Consider the following 20996-nt stretch of genomic DNA (forward strand, 5'->3'; position numbering starts at 1 on the left):
GGGAGGGCCACCATCTTAAAAATTGCAGACCTGCCATATATATTAAGAGGCATGCGCGACCATGTTTTGACGTCGGATTGAACCTTGTCTCACACCGGTTGTATGTTGCGCTCCCACGCAATTGCAGCAGACTCTGATAGGAAGACTCCCAGATATTTCAGTCCACCAATTGCTACTTGCAGATCCGATGCCCAAGGAGACACCTCGGGCCGGCCCCCTAGCACCCAAAGAGTCGATTTGCGCGGATTGAGGTAGAGTCCCGAGACGTCACCGAAAATACGTAGTATCTCCAAAATACGCGGGCCTGAACGATCAAGGTCTGTCAAAAAGAAAAGGACGTCATCCGCATATAGCGCGATCCTATCTGTGAGGCCCGCACTCCATACAAAGCCACGAAGCTGCGCATCAATGCGCACCCACGCAGCCAGTGGCTCCATTACCAGCGCAAAGAGATACGGGGACAGAGGGCATCCTTGCCGGGTCCCCCTGGCAACCGGAAATCTCTCCGATACGGCCCCCGAAATACGTACCGAGGCGGTGATGTCAGTGTATAGCAGTTTGACGTATGAGACAAAAACCGGACCTAAATTGAGGCGCGGTAATAGAGCAAAAAGGTAAGTCCAGCTGACAGAATCAACCGCTCTGTCGATGTCAGCCAGTAGGAGCGCCGCCCGTTCCTTAGTCGCCCCCATCGCACCCACCGCTACCTGCGCTCGTCTAATGTTGTGCCTCGTCGCTCTGCCCGGCATAAAGCCCGCCTGATCCGGGTGGACCAGATCCGCCATGTACGGGAGGAGACGATTCGCCAACGCCTTAGCCAATAATTTGGCTTCGAAATTAATCAGAGATATTGGGCGATATGACTCGTGTCTGTCAGGGGGCCTGCCCGGTTTCTGGAACACCACAATCTCAGCCTGACGCCAGTCCACCGGCAAGCTACCACCCTCCCGCGCTGCTTCCAAAGCCTGTCGATAGTGCGGTCCCAGCTGCAAATGAAATTTCTTGTAAAATTCACTGGGAAAGCCACTCGGTCCGGGCGCCTTACCAGTGTTGAGTTGTCCTAGCGCGTCGCCCAGTTCCTCCGCCGACAGGGGAAGGTCTAGAGCTGTCCTGGCCTCATCTGATATCGCCCTGGGGGGGAGGTCAGCTATAAATTTGTCAATTGCCTCCGGTGGGAGACTATCTCGTGGGGCGTATTGTGCCTTATAGTAGGCAGCAAAGCTCGCCGCAAGGGCAGCAGGGTCCGTCATGGCAATCCCCTTTCCGTCCGTGAGGCCCGGTAGAGAGATCGGCTGCAGAGTTTGCTGACACAACCGGTGGAGCATTGTGCAGGACTTGTCGCCCCATTGGTACACCCTGCTCCGTGTGGCCAGCCAGGCTTGTCGAGCCTCGTCCAGTAGGACCGAGGCATATGATTGTTGTGCCTGTAGGAGTAGTCTGAGCGGCACATCGCCATTATCTTCTCTACACCGCTCCTCCAATGCTCTCACTTTGGCCGCAGCTGCCACTGTGGCCTCCTGGCGCTTCCGATGGGCGGTAGCACACCAGACGATGTCTACGCCCCGCAATGTGGGCTTCATGGCCTCCCAGACCGTCACACCATCCACGTCTTCGGTCAAATTCTCCTGCCAATGAATCAGTTAACTTTTAAGTGAATGGAAGAGAGTTGGTAGATTGTTTTTAGTGGCATTTTGCAAACAGTATAAAGAAACTTGATAACATGCCGGATTATCCACGATTTCCAGTTTGATTTAGCTAGCGGTCTATTTCAGACCTAACACTGGTTAAAAATACGGAGTGTGAACATGGGTCCAATACTTTCCAAGTATGCAGGAGTGGGTACAATCTGGAGCGCGTGTTTTGAGCGATAACTGTAAGAGACTGTCGGAGGTAGTTTGGCCATTGATCCTTTGAACAACAGAAAGATTATATAAGATTGAGCACGCATTTTTCGGAATATTAATGGTATTTCACTAGTGAAGCAAATATACAGTTTTCCCTTGGTTTTTCCATAGCAATTTGAAGGGGAAGGATTTCTGACCCAAATTCGGGGTTACAGTTCCATGAAGATATTGTCCTCCCGGCTGGTACGAACTCAGATGGCCGAGTGAGGGTAATTAAATAAATGGTCTTTTTGAGTTATGTGCGCTTGGGGCTAAACCATAGGACACGGGACTGGCAGGCAGTAACAAAGGTGTTTTATATGTGTTTTGATATGTTTTTTTCAGTTGCTGAGACTGGCTTGTCCTAATGCAGTGGCTTTAATTTATATGACGCCCTGAAGAAATTGCCAAAGTTCTGATGGCAATGAAACATGTCGGCAAGTAAAGTGATGTTGGTTGGATAGTTAGTAACCATATTCACTTTTTTAGATTCCACACCCAACATAAGTGACAGAATAAAATTGCATATCTGTGTTGTCGTGTTGGATTATATGCTTTTTTACACTTTTATGGTTGTCTTGTGGTCTTCTCTCACTGCATCTCTTCACAAAACTCTTTTTGTGTTTTTTGGACACATTTTCCTTTCGAGCTTGATAGTACCAATGATGAGAACAGGGCAATCCTGGCGAGTACCTGCCAGGTTCCCGTTGGTGGTGCACCCGTGAGGTGCCATCTCGCTCTCACACACTTTTTTCAGTTCTCTGGTGTTACTATCTGACACTAAGTGTGTTGTTTTGTTGTTTCGCAACTGGATGTTCACTGTCAGGGAATGGGCGATTTTTTTAAAAGAGGCACATCATTAGGATATACTGGCTACCCTGAAAACTAACGGATGGGGAGTAAGCTTTGTAAAGATTATACAACACACAGTATACCCCAAAATGAGATGGAATGTATTAATGCCTACCAGGTCTAGGTCTGTTTTGTATTAGAGACAACGCAAACTTAACCAGAAGGTACTGGAGTGCTATACATGAGCACCAGTTACATTTTAAGGCACTGGAAGATTAAATGAAGTGTCCAGAATCACAGGATGTTTAGCCTACACAAAGACTAATGGCACTGAAAGCGTTTCAAAGAGAGCCAGCATTGAAAAACTGTGCTTGTTTATAAGTTAAGCCCTGTTGTCCCGAGGGGTCTTATCAGTAAAAACCAAACATGTGACAACACAACAGCACTTGATGTAAGTGCAGCTTTGTACAGTGTACAGTGTGTGTGGGTGAGGTTTATATAATCTTCTGAGTGCCCTGCTTCTACTTCTTTGTGTTGTAGACCCTAACCCAGATGCCCAGAGCAGAGATGGCAGTGGGGAGAAATTGATTGTTGTGCAAATTCGACCAGAAGGTATTGGAGAGCTATACATGACCAACAGTTACATTACACACGGTCACATTCATTTTCTTTTAAGACAAAGGATGATTACGTGATGTTTCCAGAATCACAGGATGTTAAGCCAACACCGAGACTAATAGCACCAAAAGCTTTTTAAAGAAAGCAAGCATTGAAAAGCTGTGCTTGTTTATAAGCTAAGCCCTGTTGTCCTGGGGGGTCTTATCAGTAGAAACCTAACGTGTAACAACACAGCAGCGCTTGATGTAAGTGCAGCTTACAGTGTGTGTGGGTGAGAATTAGGTAATCTTCTGAGTGCCCGGCTTCTGCTCCTTTGTGTCGACGACCCGAACACAAATGTCCAGAGCAGAGATGGCAGTGGGAGAAAAAGTCCTAGGGTCTAGCTCCCACCATTAACAAGAACAGGGAAAATCTTTTGTGTCTTTATTGTATGGACAAAAAAAAGGAATCCTGAGGCTGCAATCCCCAGATGGGAGGAGAGGCCATCACGCAATGTAACAGGAGGAAGAATGAAAGTGCATGAATGCGGTGCGATGGCCAACAAAAATGTTCGCTTTGTGAAATCATCTGCGCAAATTTACGTTTTGTATTCATCAATAATAATTAAAACTCCGTGTAAATTCCTTAGATGAAAGCAGTATTTTCATTTAAAACTACTAAACCATCGTAACCATCATTATTCGCTCCAAACTGAAAGACAGGGACAGCAGCTGTGCGAGAAAAAAGCCTTTCTATGCAGCCAACTATAAAAAAAAAATTAGATGCAGGACGGAAACAAGAGTCGCAGCGGGCAAACAAAAACAGTGCAGGACAGTGGAAGAAAGAAAAAAAAAAGTGTGCCGAACAAACAATAAATAGATCCAAAAGTAAGGGGACATGTAACTGGGGCAGTCGCCACGAAAGTGAAAACACACCCAAAGGTCAAAGAGCAACGTTTGACCAATGATAAGAAAGCCATTTAGAAAGGCATATGAGGGAACAAATGGAAAGCAGTGGGCTTGGTCTAAACCCGTAGAGGAGATATAGCAAACCTCGCAGAGCATGTGCGCTACTAGGCTTGAACTAATAGCAATAACCCATTGAGCTAGCAAAAATAAAAACAAATCTATGATCTTCACATCACATGTGCTTTGCATCAGGAACACTAACCCTCTATTCTACTATATCACAAGTGAAAACTGTGACTAGACAAATGGAAGATCCCTCCCTCAAGTGCATTAACCACAAGTGTTATCATGCCATTGTAATTTTCCCCTGAAAAATGCCATGCATACAAAAATCTCTACAGGCTTCTGTTAGCTCAGTTCAGCCTGGCATGCAGAGGGCACCCCCTGAACCTTGGCGCCCAGTTTGACAGCACCGGCCCTACCACCTGAAGCCAGTACTATAGACTTAAAGCAATTGGCTAGTTATGGACCCCAGTGTTGATCCCATAGTGCCTTACACATGTCATGAATTGCAAAGGCTCCTACAAATCATCCCATATGGGTTAATCGTAAGTGGTCCATATTCCAAAGCCTAATTTTGCCGTCATCCCCATTTTGCAATGGTGCATTTACAGGACCCAGAAGAGGGGCCAGATTTGCAGCCTTTTTGTCATTAGGGCCCTAATCCATTACCTCTATGCTTAGCTTTAAAAATTTGAGATAAGCAAGACCAGGACCTTGGGGCACACAAAGGAGGATGGGTTTAATCAAGTATACACGTTACAATGCACATTTTAGGCATTGTTGCTTTTCACCCCTATGTTAAACCTTCTGTCATGCCCTCTCAAGTTCCCCGGTACTTATAATGTCTATTAAAAAAAATACTTATGGGATGTGGTGTATCACCATGGAGAGAATAACAGCCTTTCTAGTTAGAGCTAAATTGGTAATCATGAGCAGGCAGTAGCAGCAATATGGTGTGTCTACAAGAGACTGTTACTCCATGCCACATGACACCCTGGCACATAGACATGTCCTCTACACAAGGGAGAGGAAGAAAAAAACAGGCCCATCTCAATTATACTCAGTACCACCTGTAGAAATCCACAGTTGAGAAGAATTGAAAAGTGCTGGTGCTACCAGAGACATCAGCCAGGTAAGCTACCTCTCATGACGCTGTGATTGTGATTCACCACAGCTCCCTTGGAGGTGAGGCTTGTTGGAAGTTGGGCGACAATCCTGGAGTGGGCGTTTTATGACCCAACGTTTGGGGAATGGACTCAATAGATGCTCTGAGAACCACAATCTTCCTTTGGGAACATCATAGGCAACTGATGTGTGAGGACAATATGACGGATGTGTTGTTTATCATGTACACAATGTTTGTGAAGAGCCTGCTGCTTACTTGTAGAAAACCACAACTTTAACCTGTAACCCCAACTCAACAATAACTATGCTTCAACTAGCAATTGAAATTGGCCTATGAGCTTCACCTACTTGCCTAAGCAGTTTCACTGATCCTATATTCATTAAACATCTCCCTGAAACATAACCTATCAAAGCATATATACTCAGCACTTCAATATGTCTATACCTGCATAAGACCTTATGGTTTTTATTGATACATGGTGATTCTGAGGAGATTGCACACTATGCTACCAACATCAGGTGCCAGAGCTTTTCAGTAACTACTATTCTCAGAAGCCCTGACTAATACTCAACATAGCATACCGACGAACGACACAACATTGACAGCATAATATTGAAGAACATTATGATGAGCTCCCAAGTTTTAGGATCTTAATATCGGTCGTGGAACAATCTAGTTCAGAAACTAAAAAAGAACTTAAATCCGTACATGGAGAACAGACTTCGGTATGAACTCAGCTGTTTAAATTCAGTCAGAATATAAATGCTTTGGAAGTTAAACTACTGGAGAGTCCAGACTCAGGAGCAGAGGTGTGACATATTTAGAAACTAGTGACAGAACTAGAGTACTGGTGCTAGAGAGAGAACATTAGACATTTTGGAGTGCCAGAATCAGAAAGAGGAAGTTTACATCATGACCTTCCGTTCTTCATTCTTACCTAAGTTCGATTTGAACATCTCACCTCCACTCGACTTTCAAAGGGCTCCACGGATTTGGAGATATTGACAGCTTACAAATAGCTCATGCAGGGCATTTTAACTATAACTTTTGAGACATCAGCATGCAGGTTTGATCTTGCATACCTTTAAAAACATTGGCTATATAATTGCAGAGGACACAAGGTCAAGTTTGACGTTGATTTTTCCCAAGAAACTAATTTATTTATTTATAAAGTTTTATATAGCGCGAACTTGACCCAAGAGGGTATCAGAGCGCTTTACATTTAGGATTGTTCCGTTACAAGTTATATAAGATACAAGAGCATAGTAAGGTACAGTACACATAAACAATGTTTCAATATTTCGTAGGAGGGAGGGGAGGAAGGAGTAATAGCGGGGAAGACGAGGAGAAACAATGCCCAATGTCCGGCTTTGTAGGTGACGGTAAAGGGAGAAACCAAGGCCAATCTCCTCATTAGATATCAAGCAGCTCCACCGTTCATCAGCCATGTTGCACAGGTCTCAGCGTTAATGTCCTCTAAAGGAAATTTCTTGCATTTCTTCTTGTTCTCAAGGAAAAATACCTAACATGTTGTCTGCGAGACCCAGCACTGATGTTGCTGACCATCAATGGAAAGACAATTCACAAACCCAAAAGATCTAGAACAAACACTGGAATCTCTGGAGTCAAAGCATGAAACATCCTTGCTCATAGGCACACCACTCAACAACATATCATGTAGGATGAAAGACCACTGACAAAAACTGATACAGAAGAGGCCACACCATGAGAAAGATACAAATCTAGATCCTGTTTAAAAGTGTAGACATTGCAGTCAATTATTGAGGCTGCATTTGACAAACGTGTGGAGAAATTGTTGTCTATTGAATGTAGTTTAAATAATGTAATTTTGTTTTGTAAAGCTAATATGTCGACGCGCGGTCCTGTGTGCCCTGCATCTGAGGGGATGGGGCAGACAGAAGATGGTAACATTCCGGGAATCTGGTCAGAAACCCCTCTGCTCATCCAGTTTATTTAAAGATAGTTTTCCACTGCTACCCATCATGGCAACCACTAGCACAACCACGCCTGATTCCCAGGGGGATCTACCAAGTCAGCCTATCCAGCCTTGTGTACAGGGGCCAGTAAGGTCGGTGGGTTACCAGAGTGGTTCTGGAGTTTAACAAAGCACATAAGCTGCCACAAAGGGGGTTGACTGTCACAAGTCATTAAAGACGGTTCCTGCATCCCCACGTGTTGTCTTTGGCCTTACCCCTGCATCAGCCTGCTATGTTGTGATACTAACTGGGATCCCTACTTTGAAACTAGCAGGCAGAGAATATTATCCCAGTCTAAGAAATAAGATGAGCCACTTGTTGTCGCAACTGAGGGGTGAAGGGAGAACCTTGGTCAACAGGTTCATCATGGCTCAGATGGTGGATCGGGTTGGAGCAACTCCCAAAACCCTTCAGGGGGATTGCATAGTTATTAATTTTAACTGTTCCAGAGCTTTTCAAATGGTCTTGAATCTAGCTAGGAGGCCCATCCATATGGCAAACATTCAGCCTTTTCCACTTGGATATTTTTATCGTCCGCTGGCAGTCCAAACCTATTCATGGGTTAGTGACCGTAGTGAGGGCACTGGCCAGAGGCCCCCGGTGTCTTTTGTTGCCAGTGATTTTGCCATACAGATATAAGGCTCTGGGGGCAGATTTGCTAAACTGACTGTATAGCCTCAATTATACTAGTAAGTTTAACAGGGAGGGAAGAGGGAACCGGGTTGTTGGGTGCTAAGACATCTGGTAGACATGGGGGTCTTACACATTGGATCTCGTTACAGTTCAGAAGAAGTTCTTCCTCCTATTATGCCCTACACACCTGCTGATTCTCGTAACAATGGGGAAATTGCTGGTGACCAGCATGTGTTTGATATTAGTCAGGGGACATGTGCTGAGGCATTTTTCACCGGGGACCCAGAGCAGTTAGTGGAAAGGGGAAAGGGCATATAGAAAGGAGTGCTTACTATGACAGGGGTTGACTCTCTTAGTGCAAACGATACCCCTGAAAGTCACATGAGGAAAGGGGATCCTACTGCCAGGCACCCCATGTTAACCTCCTGGAATGTAGCAGGCATAAATACTTTAAAAATCGACCCTGATTGGCTGATTTAGCTGAGATAAGTTACCATAATATGCCTACAGAAGACGTGGGATGTAAAGGGCTCCTTATTTTTGGACGGGTACGAATCGTACTCCAACCCCGCCGTGCCTTCAATAAGAGGGCACCCAAGGGGTGGTTTGTTGATTTTGGTTTCTCTTTTTATTTAAATTGTAGTATCTAGGATTTAGCTACAAGGACCCCCAATCTACAGGTAATTCTCTTTAGTTTCCCTGTGGTCGGTAATGTAGTTTTGTTGAATTTTTATGATGCGACCACTGGTGACATTTTGAGATACACTGGTTACCCTTAGGTAACAAATGTTACATACTGACACCTGTAACAACATAAGAGACAGATTTATTCTAGTTGGGGATTTTAACATAAGTAATGAAGATTGTTTGCATATGGAACATAGCCATGGTGGCTCCTTTCTACATCATCTTCTCGAAGAATTTAATTTGGAGTGTGTAATTACTAAAGAATTTCAATGCCTGAAAGGAAGCTTTCCTTCCACTTTTGCTGGTCGGGCCAATTTTCTACACTAGATTATATATATTTTTAAGTCTCCTTTGTGGAACCTTTTAAAATAGTTACAGGTTAAGGTTTCTGGTTTTAGCAACCATTATTGTATTACCATTGACATTGCTGTTCTGTTCGTTTGGGCCCCAGTTCAGGGTAGGTTTCTTCATACGGCTGGTGAGCGACAGATCAGGGTAGAAGATTAAGGTGGTCGATAGAAATTCTGGAGAACTTTTTAGGCCCTCTTGTGGTGGTCAAGCATGGAGAATTTTGAAGCATGTCTGAAGGACTTGTGTGCTGCTGCTGCCTTTTTAAATGCATATTCTGGGATTAGGAAGGAAATTAAGCTAATTGGTAACGAGCAGTAACCCACAATAGTTGCTTGAGAACCCACAAATTATTAATGAATGCCCTTAAAACTACACCCAAAGATCGCTGTTTAATAGCTAGCAGAAGCCCTGCATACAAGATGTTAGACATGAGAAAGTCGGCACTCAAAGAGGAAGCTTGGGAAGAAACTGATCCAGGTCTCCTCCAGGGCGGACAATGGTAAATTGTGAGAGGTGGTTAACCAACCATTATTTAATGGTAAAGAGGACCATTCCACTGCATCAGAGAAATGGATGGAGCACTTAGAGTGTATTTATAATGCAATCAAAAAGGGGGGGTGGAAGTACTGGTTAGGTTCACCCTCCAACTACATGTATTTATAATGTCCCAATTATTGAGGGTCAAAATGAGCCTTTCCTGCAATCCACTCACCAATGCAACTTAACTTTTAAGGTTGAGGAGATACAATGACTACCCATAAGCCCCCTGGTTCTGACAGGATTCCTGTAGACCTATTTAAGGCGACATCAGAAGTGTGGGCACTGATATTAACCCACATGCTTAATCTGACTATACACTTGGCCTTCCTGACTCAGTCTCTATCGATTGTCATCCCAGTGTACAATAAATGCTCAAGAAACCTACCAAGTTCCTACAGACTTATCTCCTTGATTGATTCTGTAGTTAAGTTGATGGGTAGGGTCGTCCTGGAGAGGTCTATGTCATGAGCCGAGGGCAGTTCCATTCTTTCAGCTATGAAGTTCGGTTTTGCCCAGGTCTCTGCACATGTGATCAATGTTTAAATGTTTTCTAGGTAATTACCAAGTACACTGTGGCAAGGTCTAGGTCCCTGTTCATTGCATTTACTGACCCCTGCTTTTGACACGGTGAACACATCCAAACTGTGGTGCATCTTGCTGGACTTGGGAATTGATCTAGAGGTCGTCTCTTGTCTTAGTGAGCTACACAGGGGTATGACGGCAGTTGTTTGGTATAATCAGGGAAGTATATTGGCCCCATTTTGTGTTCACTTTGTATGTGAATAATCTGGGGCCCAGGTTATTAGACAAACAGGTGACTGCCCGTAAGAAGGTAGTCACCAGATACCTGCACTGTTATACGTGGACAACACCGTTTTGCTTGCAAGAAGCGCCTGGGGTCTTTAAACACTGCTCAATGGCTTTGTCACTTATATTAATAGCCGCGATCTGTCAACTAACCACAGAAAATCCCAGGTGATGGTCTTGGGCCCAAGACGGACCAAGTCTAGGTGTTTTCATGTTCAGAATCATCAGATATCTAAGGTTCACAAATATATACATACTTAGGTTGAGTATTGTGACGACTGCTCCTCTTGGAGACTGACCCTGTCCCTGTCCCTTTCTATAGGGGCAGTCTTTCCTTTTCCTCCAGAATTGGTAGTAAGCCGATGCCTATGGTGCACTGACCAAGACATACCAGGCAAAATCAGTCTCCGTAGCCACATATGTCAGTGATGTTTGGGGAATGAATATAGATTCCTCTGAGCTCCAGGAGGAAGAAAATGGTTTCAGTAGATGCCTTTTGTGGTTCAGCGCCCTCATGGTTCATAAAGAACTGGGTCTGTCCTATTTGTCAGGCCTCATAGCATTGCATTCCCCCTGCACAGGTGGATCTCTATTGGGGTATGGCCTGAGAGTTACCATAATAGGTAGATAGTCATGGATTGAACGCATCTCCTTTGGTGGAGGTCAATTACATGGCTAGTGTACATACGGGATACCTTTGTTAAATTAGGAAGAGTAGCTCTGTTTGATTCACCACAAAATATTGTGAAGGCAGACATTTTCTGGACACGTAAGAACTTTCTGTTATGAGGGGAAGTATTGAGAGAGGTTTTAGAACTCAAGAAGCATTCAGTGCGTGTCCACGCACAGATCTTAACAGAGCCTGCCATTAAGCCCTACTTGCTGAAAGTACATAATGGTCATCAAAATTTTTCCGCACCAGATTACTGTTTTATCAAATACCCCTGTTGCTGGTGCAACCTGGGCCTAATAAGGAGTTCAGACAGTTGGGACCCTGTACATACGTTTACTTCTCTGCCCAGGATCTTGTTAATTTTATGATTTTCTTATGGCTTTTATGATGCTCCTCATAAAGACCTTTTTGTTACCTCTGTTGAAACTCCTGAATCTTGTCCAGGTCAAGCGTGCTCTCACGTACCTCCAGCTACTCCCAGATGTTCGAGTAGTTTATACGGTTGCCTGCTTCTTGGCATCATCCTTGAAGCTGGGAAAGTTGTTTGATGCAGATACTGGATGAGAACATCCAGTTTGTGCTGTGTTTTTAAATGTACCACTGGATTTGAAGAACCTACAGTTTGCCAAGGCCCTTCTACCTCAAATCCTAACTGGTGAAGGTTGGCAATTGGATACATTTACCTGTGCATGGGCACTTCACCGGATTACTCCGGAATTGTTGGCACAGTCCTGCACCGATCACCCCTGTGCTTTAACGGGGAATTTAGAGGAGGATGTGGAGCGTCTGCAGGTCTGGCTCTCAGAGAGGCTTAATGATCTTGCTCCTCTGAGACCTCTCCGCAAACCCGGAAAAGGTGCTTCTGCCCCTTGGTTTACGGAAGCATTGGCGGCCTCCCGTCGGCAATGCAAGGTAGCGGAAAGAGCATGGCGCGTGAAATACGACGCGACGGCGAAACTCACCTACAGGTCTCTGGCGAAAGCGTACCATCGGAACATCCTCGCGGAGAAGGCTTATTTCGCTAGAAAAATTGAAGCCGCGTCCAACTCCTGTAAGGAGCTTTTCGCCATTGTGCGGGAGTTTACAACCTCTCGCGCAGCACCTGTCCAGACCCCCCCCTCCTGCACCTTGGGTCAGGGCGATTGCGGACTTTTTCACCTCTAAGATCCAGCGCATCCAGGACTCCTTCCTTGTGCTGGAGTCTAAGGTGTCAGGTCGGGCGGAGAATGCCGTTGTTACCCGACCGAACGCCGGGGTGGCCTTGGCAGCTTTCCCTCCTCTCTCGCTGTCAGCTTCTTTTGACCTGATGGCGGGACTAAAGTCAGGTTCCCCTCGGGATGCTTGCCCCGCAAAATTTCTGGCTAAAATGGCAGCGGTCATTAATCCACTCGTGAACCCCCTGTTGAACTGCTCTCTTGCACAGGGTGTGGTTCCCCAGTCCTGGAAGCAGGCAATGATTATTCCCCTGCTAAAAAAGCCTGGTCTGGATGTGGAGGTGTTAGCGAATTATAGACCTATCTCGCTCCTGCCGGCTTTTGCAAAGGTCATTGAAAAGCACGTGCATAAGGTGCTTGCCGATTACCTGGAGTCCCACGACCTACTGCACCCGACCCAGTCGGGTTTCCGCGCCAATCTTAGCACCGAAACAGCCCTCCTGGAAGTCTCGGAGGCGATAAAGGAGGTGCTGGATTCGGGTGGGAGAGTGATGCTGGTGATGTTAGACCTGTCGGCGGCCTTTGACACCGTCCCTCATGAGGATCTGTTGGCTAGACTCTCAGAGATCGGTCTTCGAGGGACGGTGCTCCAGTGGTTTCGATCTTTCCTGGCAGGCCGGCGACAAACGGTCTGGGCTTCTGCTTGCTCCGCCGAGATGTCGCCATTGGGTGTCGGAGTTCCTCAGGGCTCCGTTCTGAGCCCAACTCTATTCAATATCTTCATGACCCCTCTGGCGGCTCTGGCGGAGTCCTTCGGGGCCCAGATTGTTTCTTACGCCGATGACACCCAGCTCCTCTTCACCTGTGAGAGGGGTGCGGACTTCGATGGAGGTAGGATCCAGGGTTGCCTTGAGGCTGTGTTTCAGTGGTTCCATCATAACAGCCTCAAGTGCAACTCGGATAAATCCGAGGTCCTCTTTTTTGGGTGCAGTTCGGACCCGGATTGGCAAGAGTGGTGGCCTGAGAACATGTTTCCACCAGCAAGTTCGTCCCAGGTAGCTAAAAACCTTGGGATTAAGATCGACAATGGCCTCACACTTCGCTCGCAGATAATCGGTCTCACTGGCACCTGTTTTGGCTTACTCCGGATGCTTCGCAAGTTCCTTCCCTTGTTATCGGAGGAACACAGGAAGATCACGGTGCAGGCGATTATAGGCTCGAGAATAGACTATTCCAACGTCCTCTATCTCGGCCTGCCAGAATACCTGCTTCAACGATTACAGGTTGTTCAGAATTCGGCAGCACGTGCTATCTTTGGACTATCCCGCCGTGCCAGAGCCTCGGGCCTCTTGGAGGCTCTGCACTGGCTTCCTGTCCGGAAGCGGATAGTTTTTAAAACTCTCACCCTGGCACACAAAGCCTTGCACACCTCCGGAGCAAAATATCTTCAGAAAAGGCTGTCCTTTTACCGTCCTGCCAGGTCGCTTAGGTCTGAAGCCTTTTTTCTTGCTGTAGTGCCCCGCGTGAAGAGAGCTCGCATCGGTGGTCGCTCCTTTAAATTATTAGCGCCTCAGTTGTGGAACAAACTGCCTGTGTCCCTGCGCAGCACTCCCAACTTGTTGGCCTTTAGGAAGGGGCTTAAAACTTGGCTTTTCACTTCTTAGTTTCAGGTCCTATTAGTTTTCCTCTTTTTTCTGTTTCTGTTCATTTCCCCTGTTGTGTTATGAGATTAGTGTGCAATTTAAAGCGTCGGGACACTCTTTCGAGTAGCCGCACGCTATACAAAAAACCTGTATAACATAACATAACATAACATAACATGGGTACACCACTAAATCATAATTCAGTACATTTTAACAGCTGGTGACGTTCCGGTAATAAATGCATGTCTCTCTCTGCAAAAGTGATACTATTTGAATCATCAGAAGGAATAAGTTATGCATAATTATCCAACCTTCATTATGGGGAGAGGAGTTAGCCTAGCGGCTAGGGTGGTAAACCTCGAATCTGGGGAACCGGGTTCGAGTCTCGGCAATGACGGTGAACATCCTGTGATTTTGGGCAAATCACTTAATCTCCCCGTGCCTAACAAAAATGAATGTGTCCTCATGTAATGCATAAAGCGCTCGGATACCCAATTCGGGTCAACTTTACGCTATATAAAACGTTGTAAAATAAAAAATTATATATATTTGACTCAAGCCAAGAGGTTTAACATAGTATAATGGTTCATTGAGCTGAGATTCCCTGTCCCATAGCTCAATACTTTCTGACTGTATATTTCGCATGTCCAATGTGAGGATGGTCTGATTTGACAGTTTATGCACTTTACTGTTGTTATATATTTAATTTGACATATCTGTTAATGTGCTATGTTGAGTCAGTCGGACCCATATGTTATGCACTTTATCGTTGTTTCGCTGCCCTTATGCAATTGTCTTAAAGGTTACAGCCTAAGCTCAAACTGTTTTCATTTTTGAACAATGTGTACTGTTTTTAATATTGATTGCCTGGTTTTTTAACTTTCTTCATATTTTAATGATATCTTTGTTATGACAGGACTGTTGAACTCATATTTCAGGCATCTTTTTTACACCCACTTAAGATTGTTTTTCTCTGTATAGTCTAAGTCTGAGCTGTTTTTAACTTGTGATTAGTGTGTATTATTCTATATTTGATTATTTATCATAGCATATTGGTTTTGTTTTCAAAATCCTGATGTATTTTATTTATGTCTTGTCTATTGTATGAAATTGATTTCAATCACAGTTGTACTATATGTTCAATTCAATTCAATTGCTTTATTCGGATAAAAACATATCCATAAAAGGACAGACTCATACAATAATACATCAAAAACACACAAATTCATTATATTCATAAAAAGATACTCTTGTAAAATCCAGATACAGAACAAAACAATTAAAGTGCAGTTTATACAGTATTCATCGTATTACATGCACGGACAGCAGTTTTCAAAAGGCCCGGATGCGAAATATGAACTCAGCGTCTCCTAAATTAAGAAGACTCTTAATTTTAATCTCGGTGATTCACGTATGAGTGCCTTTTAAAAAAGGAAAGTAAAAACAGTTTGGTGTATCGCATATAATACTTACAAAAAATTGAAAATGTAATGTGGTTTGGCCTGAACGTGCATCAGATGGGTATGGAACAAAATCAAGATTGGTTTGGAAGCCAAGTGGAAAACATAATAAATACTTCATAGTGCCAGGTGGAAGAGAAGACCGCGCTCCCAGCTGCCCATGGATTTAGTCAGGTAGGTGGCTGATGAGGTAGCTGGATGTTGTTAATTCTCAAGGATAATAAAAGAGGCTACACTAGGTTTGATAGACTCCCTATCGAGTCTAACCTCTCTATGGTACCTATATTGAGCCGCCTGAGGTCTTTTTTATTTAGAGTGTCTAACTCATTAGGGCTAACAAAGATATGTTCTTAATTGATCCTGCATAAACTAGTTCTCACCTCAGCTTGCCAAGGGGCATGCATGCCTTTTTCACAATACTATATGTTCATGTGTGCATTTACATTTTGTATTAATATCTTTTTAGATTACTGTATGTTCTTTTGTTTTATGTACTTTTATAGTCTTACCAGGACCGAATAAAGTTTTTTAGGACGATGAGAAACATGCACAGGACCAAACCCTTAAACCCACTGACAGAACCAGATTATACCATAAAAACAATGCTGCTGTTATGTGGAACTCCTTTCCACATATCACCAACAAAATGTCCAACAATAAGCTCTCTCTCATCAACAAATTCATTTGTTTATTCTCCAAACAGGTAAACCAGGTAAGGACCTCTTACAAACGACTTTTTAGACGAGGCGAAACAAGAAAAGGCAGCAAGTCTTATTCCAGTGAAGGCAGGATATTTATTTCACACAAAAGAAAGTGAAAGACAATGTCATCCATGACGCGTTTCGCTCCACAAGGGAGCGTGTTCACATATATGCAGGATGTCTCACAATGTTTGTATATGTACAATTCAATACATATTCTGACTCCTGTTTAACGCTCATTGAACATCAGACAGTGGCAGTTACAAAGTTGATGTTTCGACCCACCACTCAGTTTATGTGTGTCTCCGCAGGACAAAAACATGCTGTTTGGCACAATACAGCAAAACTGTGTACACTCTTCGCATGTTGGGGTAGTAGAGTTGGCCTCTAGAAGTCAACGGTTTGCAAAAGCTGTCCTGCCTTAATCCAAGACCGTCTAAGCAGCACAACTCGTCAGCACAGCCGCTCTTCAGCTACTGTCACGAGTGGATTATGTATTACAACAGGCTCGCTAATCGACACCTGCCTCTTAAACCAAACATTTTGAGATCTTTGGAGATCTATAGGAACTCATTCTCGGATTAGGAAACTTTAGAACACCTCACCAAGTTGTTAGATTACCTCAGTACAACATCAAATAATATTGAGACTTTCATTATGGCAGTTTCTTAGTGTCCTTATATTTCTGGTACATTAATGTTGGAATAGTGAAGAAGGCAACCTCTACCATATTTGCTACTGCTTGCATATACAATACCATCTGCTGACGAACACTCACTATTGGTCGTTTACCTGGAACACAACAGAAAACATCTATTTTACCGCATTATACACTGACCTCGTCCATAAACCGTATTATGGCTCACACTAAACATCCTGCTTTATGGTCACCTAACATGAATAGGCTTTCTCATAATGTTAAACAAAAAAAGACTTCGACCCACATGGCTACTAAAAACCTGACATTGCTCTCCTGGAGGACACCTTCCAACATGTTAAAGCAATATTTAGTAGGTAAAGCGATTTCTTTCTCATACTCAAAATGCTCTGCTGTTGTATCCCTAAAGAATACCACAAATTACAGGTAATGTGAGGTGGCTATTTAATATACATAAGGGCACCAGCCAGAATACTGATATACCTTCAAGGCCAATATGTCTCTGCTAAGCTATCAATCCAATCGAATATCTTCATTGTTGGATCAATGTTTTGACACTAAAATTTGACAAGAGACTTCATATCTATGCCGAGTAGATTATTTTCAGAATTTGGCAAGCTAAATTTATTAGGCAAGCTACATTTATTGTATGGGAGACTGCCACATTATACATGACCCGGTCATGGACACATCAAGCATTCCTGAACTTAGAAATAGAATGACCAAGGCCTTCTTTAAATATCTTTTGGCAGACCACTTTATACTGGACCTTTAGCATCTTTTACATTCTTTAACCAGAAATTATACAGTCATCTGCCATTTACATGGAACTGAATCAAGAATTGCCTGCTTTCTACTGAATGGAGCTGTGTTTCTCAAAGTCTTTGATTGTGGAATGCGGCTCAGTGGCATATTGAACAGAGCACCAATATCTGCCCTAATAGACATGTAACTAGTGGTCCCCAAATAGAAAACCTGGCAGATGAACATAGGGACATACAATCTGCAGAAACAAAAACAAAAGAACTGTGAAGAAACATTAAAGACTACTTAGACCTCAACACACGGATCTCCCCACAGCGTATCTGGGCAGCTGCGCAATCATATGCAAGAGCAATTACGATGAAGGCATCAGAAGCATGCAAAGGGGGGAAAGACAAAAGGAATGAACTTAAGGTGAAGAGAGCAGTGCTTCTAAATCACCAGCTGCGCAATCATATGCAAGAGCAATTACGATGAAGGCATCAGAAGCATGCAAAAGGGGGAAAGACAAAAGGAATGAACTTAAGGTGAAGAGAGCAGTGCTTCTAAATCAGTATCAAAAACATCCATCGAATGTTAACATAGGACCTTAGACCAATAAAAACGTAACTTGAACTCGTATGTTTTCAACCCTGGTGGAGAAATCTTTGTCCCGTATTAAAGGGAGGTATTACAAACAATGAGGGACAAACAATGAGGGAAAGCAGGCTGCCTGCTGGCCGTCCGGTTAAAAAAAGAGATAGGCACAGTTGTCCATTTCTGTGATCTATAATTTGGAGGAGAGCTTACAGTTACATCCCACTGAGATTTTAAAGAAATTAACAACCTTCTGTGCTATATGAAGTTTACACTTCTGAAACTTCCTAGATACCACTCAAAATGATAAGTTGATAATTGTGTGTCCTACATTAATATACGCACTCCCGAGCTGATCAACGTCTGAAATGAGTTTAGGACACTTGGATGAGGCGGTCATAGCTTCATTTCTGAAAACAATATAGACGCAGCATGGATGACTTCCTATAGACCATTGTCAATGCTTAACTTTGACTATAAAATACTGAGTAAGAATCTGAGTAGCAGGAGAACGCAAGCTAATGCTGTACGCAGAAGGCATCCTACTATTGCTTAGTACACCGGAGATGTCATTGCCAAGCGCTGATAAGACCCATCTCAGAATTTTCCACCTTAACAGGGGGGATAACGTCAATCAGACTAAGACAGAAGCTGTGCCTATGACACCACAACATCAAAAAGTGTTTTGGCTGAGCTTCCTTTTGAATGGATGACACTACAACTAAAGTACTTTAATGTTTTGGTCGAGCAGAGGTATAGAGACAGTGATGAATGAGAATGTAATGGGCCTATTTGACCAAATGAAAAGGAATTTTGCTAAATGGGAAAAACTACAACTTTCCTGTGGGGAAGAGTTCAAACCCAAAAAATGATAATGGCCCCACATTTTAGTTGTCTTCGGAATATTGCTACTGAAAATCCCCACCCGTACCCTGAACGTAATAGAAAAAATGGTAAAGGACTACAAAAAGGATTTGTCCCCTCTCAGACTTGTGATGTAAAACCTCAATGCCAACACTACCTCTGGGTTACTAAGGCACACCATCTCTCACAGGTGCCATATCATTCAAACATGGAAATGCCAGATTGTATTATATTGCAAAATGTTATACAAAGAATCACTGGGGGAACCAATGTGATTTACAAACAACTCAAGCAAACAAAGGACCCACATAAACCAGTGTTGACAGCCGTGCTACCTTGTGTGACGATCTACACACACACACACAATGATGTCTACATCCCACTGAGTCTACCTGGATGTATGTATGTATGTGGTCTTGTAAAGCGCACTGCTGCCTTGAGGCGTCCTGGCGCTGTAGACCGCTGGGGAACCCGTCCTGGCTATCCCTGTGAGATGGTCCCTAACTGGGCATCTCCAAGGTGAAACCAGGCATCCCCGGCGAATGTGGGGGGCCGTTGTAGAGATGAGGAAAGCTAATGCCCAGAGTTTCCGAGTGTGATCTCTGGTTAGAGTAGGCACCGAGGCGAGAATTATCGAGTCCGCTGACCCTGGTCCACGACCCTGCCGCCTCGGGAATTGAACCCTGGTCCCGGCCGTTCTCTGCTTCCGGGTCTGCCGCCTCTAACCAGTGAGCCACACCACCTAGCAGAGCTAACAATAATCAACACGGTAGTGGTGTGCTGGCCCAACTGGATCATAATCTTGCCCATATCCTTATCAAGGATCATATTAAATATTATGCAGAGTTGTCACAAGAGTTTTAGTTGGTAAAGACTCAATACTTGAAACAATCCTAATTACAAAATCGCCTGATGACAAAAATTAAGCAGTATATATTGGGGCCTAACATCACCCCCTTACAGGACTATAATTAAATGAGGCCACTAGAATAAAAGAACCATTGGGCTTATATGAAACCATGATTATAGAACTATACTTGAAACCCACTTAGATCTTTTTTAAACATAAATGTCAATCTTACACAGATGAAGAAAGGTCGGAACTTCTAAGAACTTGTGATAAAAGTTCAAGTTAAGTATTCTAAAGTCTTGCAAAACTGGCACTGTTCTCCATGTAAGTTGCATACAGTTGGACACAATGCTGGAGCTGTAATCAACTGGATGGTGATCCAAATCTTATGGAACTTTGTAAACTACTAAGCTAAATTGGCAATAGATACGACACACCATTATGACTAAGGGGGACATAAATCTTATACCCTCAATGGGCCACTCATGCGTGCATGACTTCCAGGATATAGCTGGTGTGAACAATCACAAGAAAAGATGGTTGGGCACTGCTGTGGTCCTGGCGGAGTTGTCTATCCTCAGACACTAGAGAAGGCTAGATATCTGGCCCAGAGGAATGAGTACTATCGCTATCATCTATGGCAAACTATGAACAGAGGAGGGACAGGATTAACAATCAGCTCTCTGTGGTCTATGAGATTTGGGGTGCTTTTCTTGGAAGAACATAACAGAGAATGGTACCTTACTGTTATTATTTACTAAGGAGTGCAGTGTACACACACTTGCTGAGAATTATTTTGGTATGATGACTGATTCTGAATTGGGCACTATGTCCACAGTACTCTCATCACCTATGTGTAGAAATTGAACTCCTTTAAAAGTTTTTCCTATGAGCTGCTCACATTGTAATATATTTGTATTTCAACTTACTGCCTTTACATATGTAGGTGGAACAGAGATTCAGTCTTGAACTTTTTGCATGTATATACAATATTATGGAGATTGTTGTTCCATTCTTCTTATGTTGCTTATCTATTGCAGTTAACATCTGCGCAAAGTTTCTGAAAGAATAATTTGCTTTCACATAGTTTTGAAAACATCAATAAAAGAATATATATGTTTAAGGGGAGTTATTGTTATCGTAAGTAAGATTTATATGGCATTTTATATTTTGTAAAATGTCATACTATTCTTCCTTATGACAACAATGACCTCCCGCAGGCATATATTTTATTTAAAAGACATTTTCTTCACCAGAGAAGAGGGTCAGAA

At 43.6% G+C, this 20996-nt stretch overlaps 1 protein-coding gene across 2 annotated transcripts in view; it reads right to left on the reverse strand.

The window, feature by feature from the left end:
- The window catches only part of SLC6A9 (solute carrier family 6 member 9), a 672432-nt gene that overhangs the window by 114787 nt on the left and 536649 nt on the right, over positions 1-20996 (reverse strand). The window lies entirely within an intron of this gene.

The sequence above is a fragment of the Lissotriton helveticus genome, chromosome 1_2 (genome assembly GCF_964261635.1).
Source record: "Lissotriton helveticus chromosome 1_2, aLisHel1.1, whole genome shotgun sequence".
Classification (NCBI taxonomy): Eukaryota; Metazoa; Chordata; class Amphibia; order Caudata; family Salamandridae; genus Lissotriton; species Lissotriton helveticus.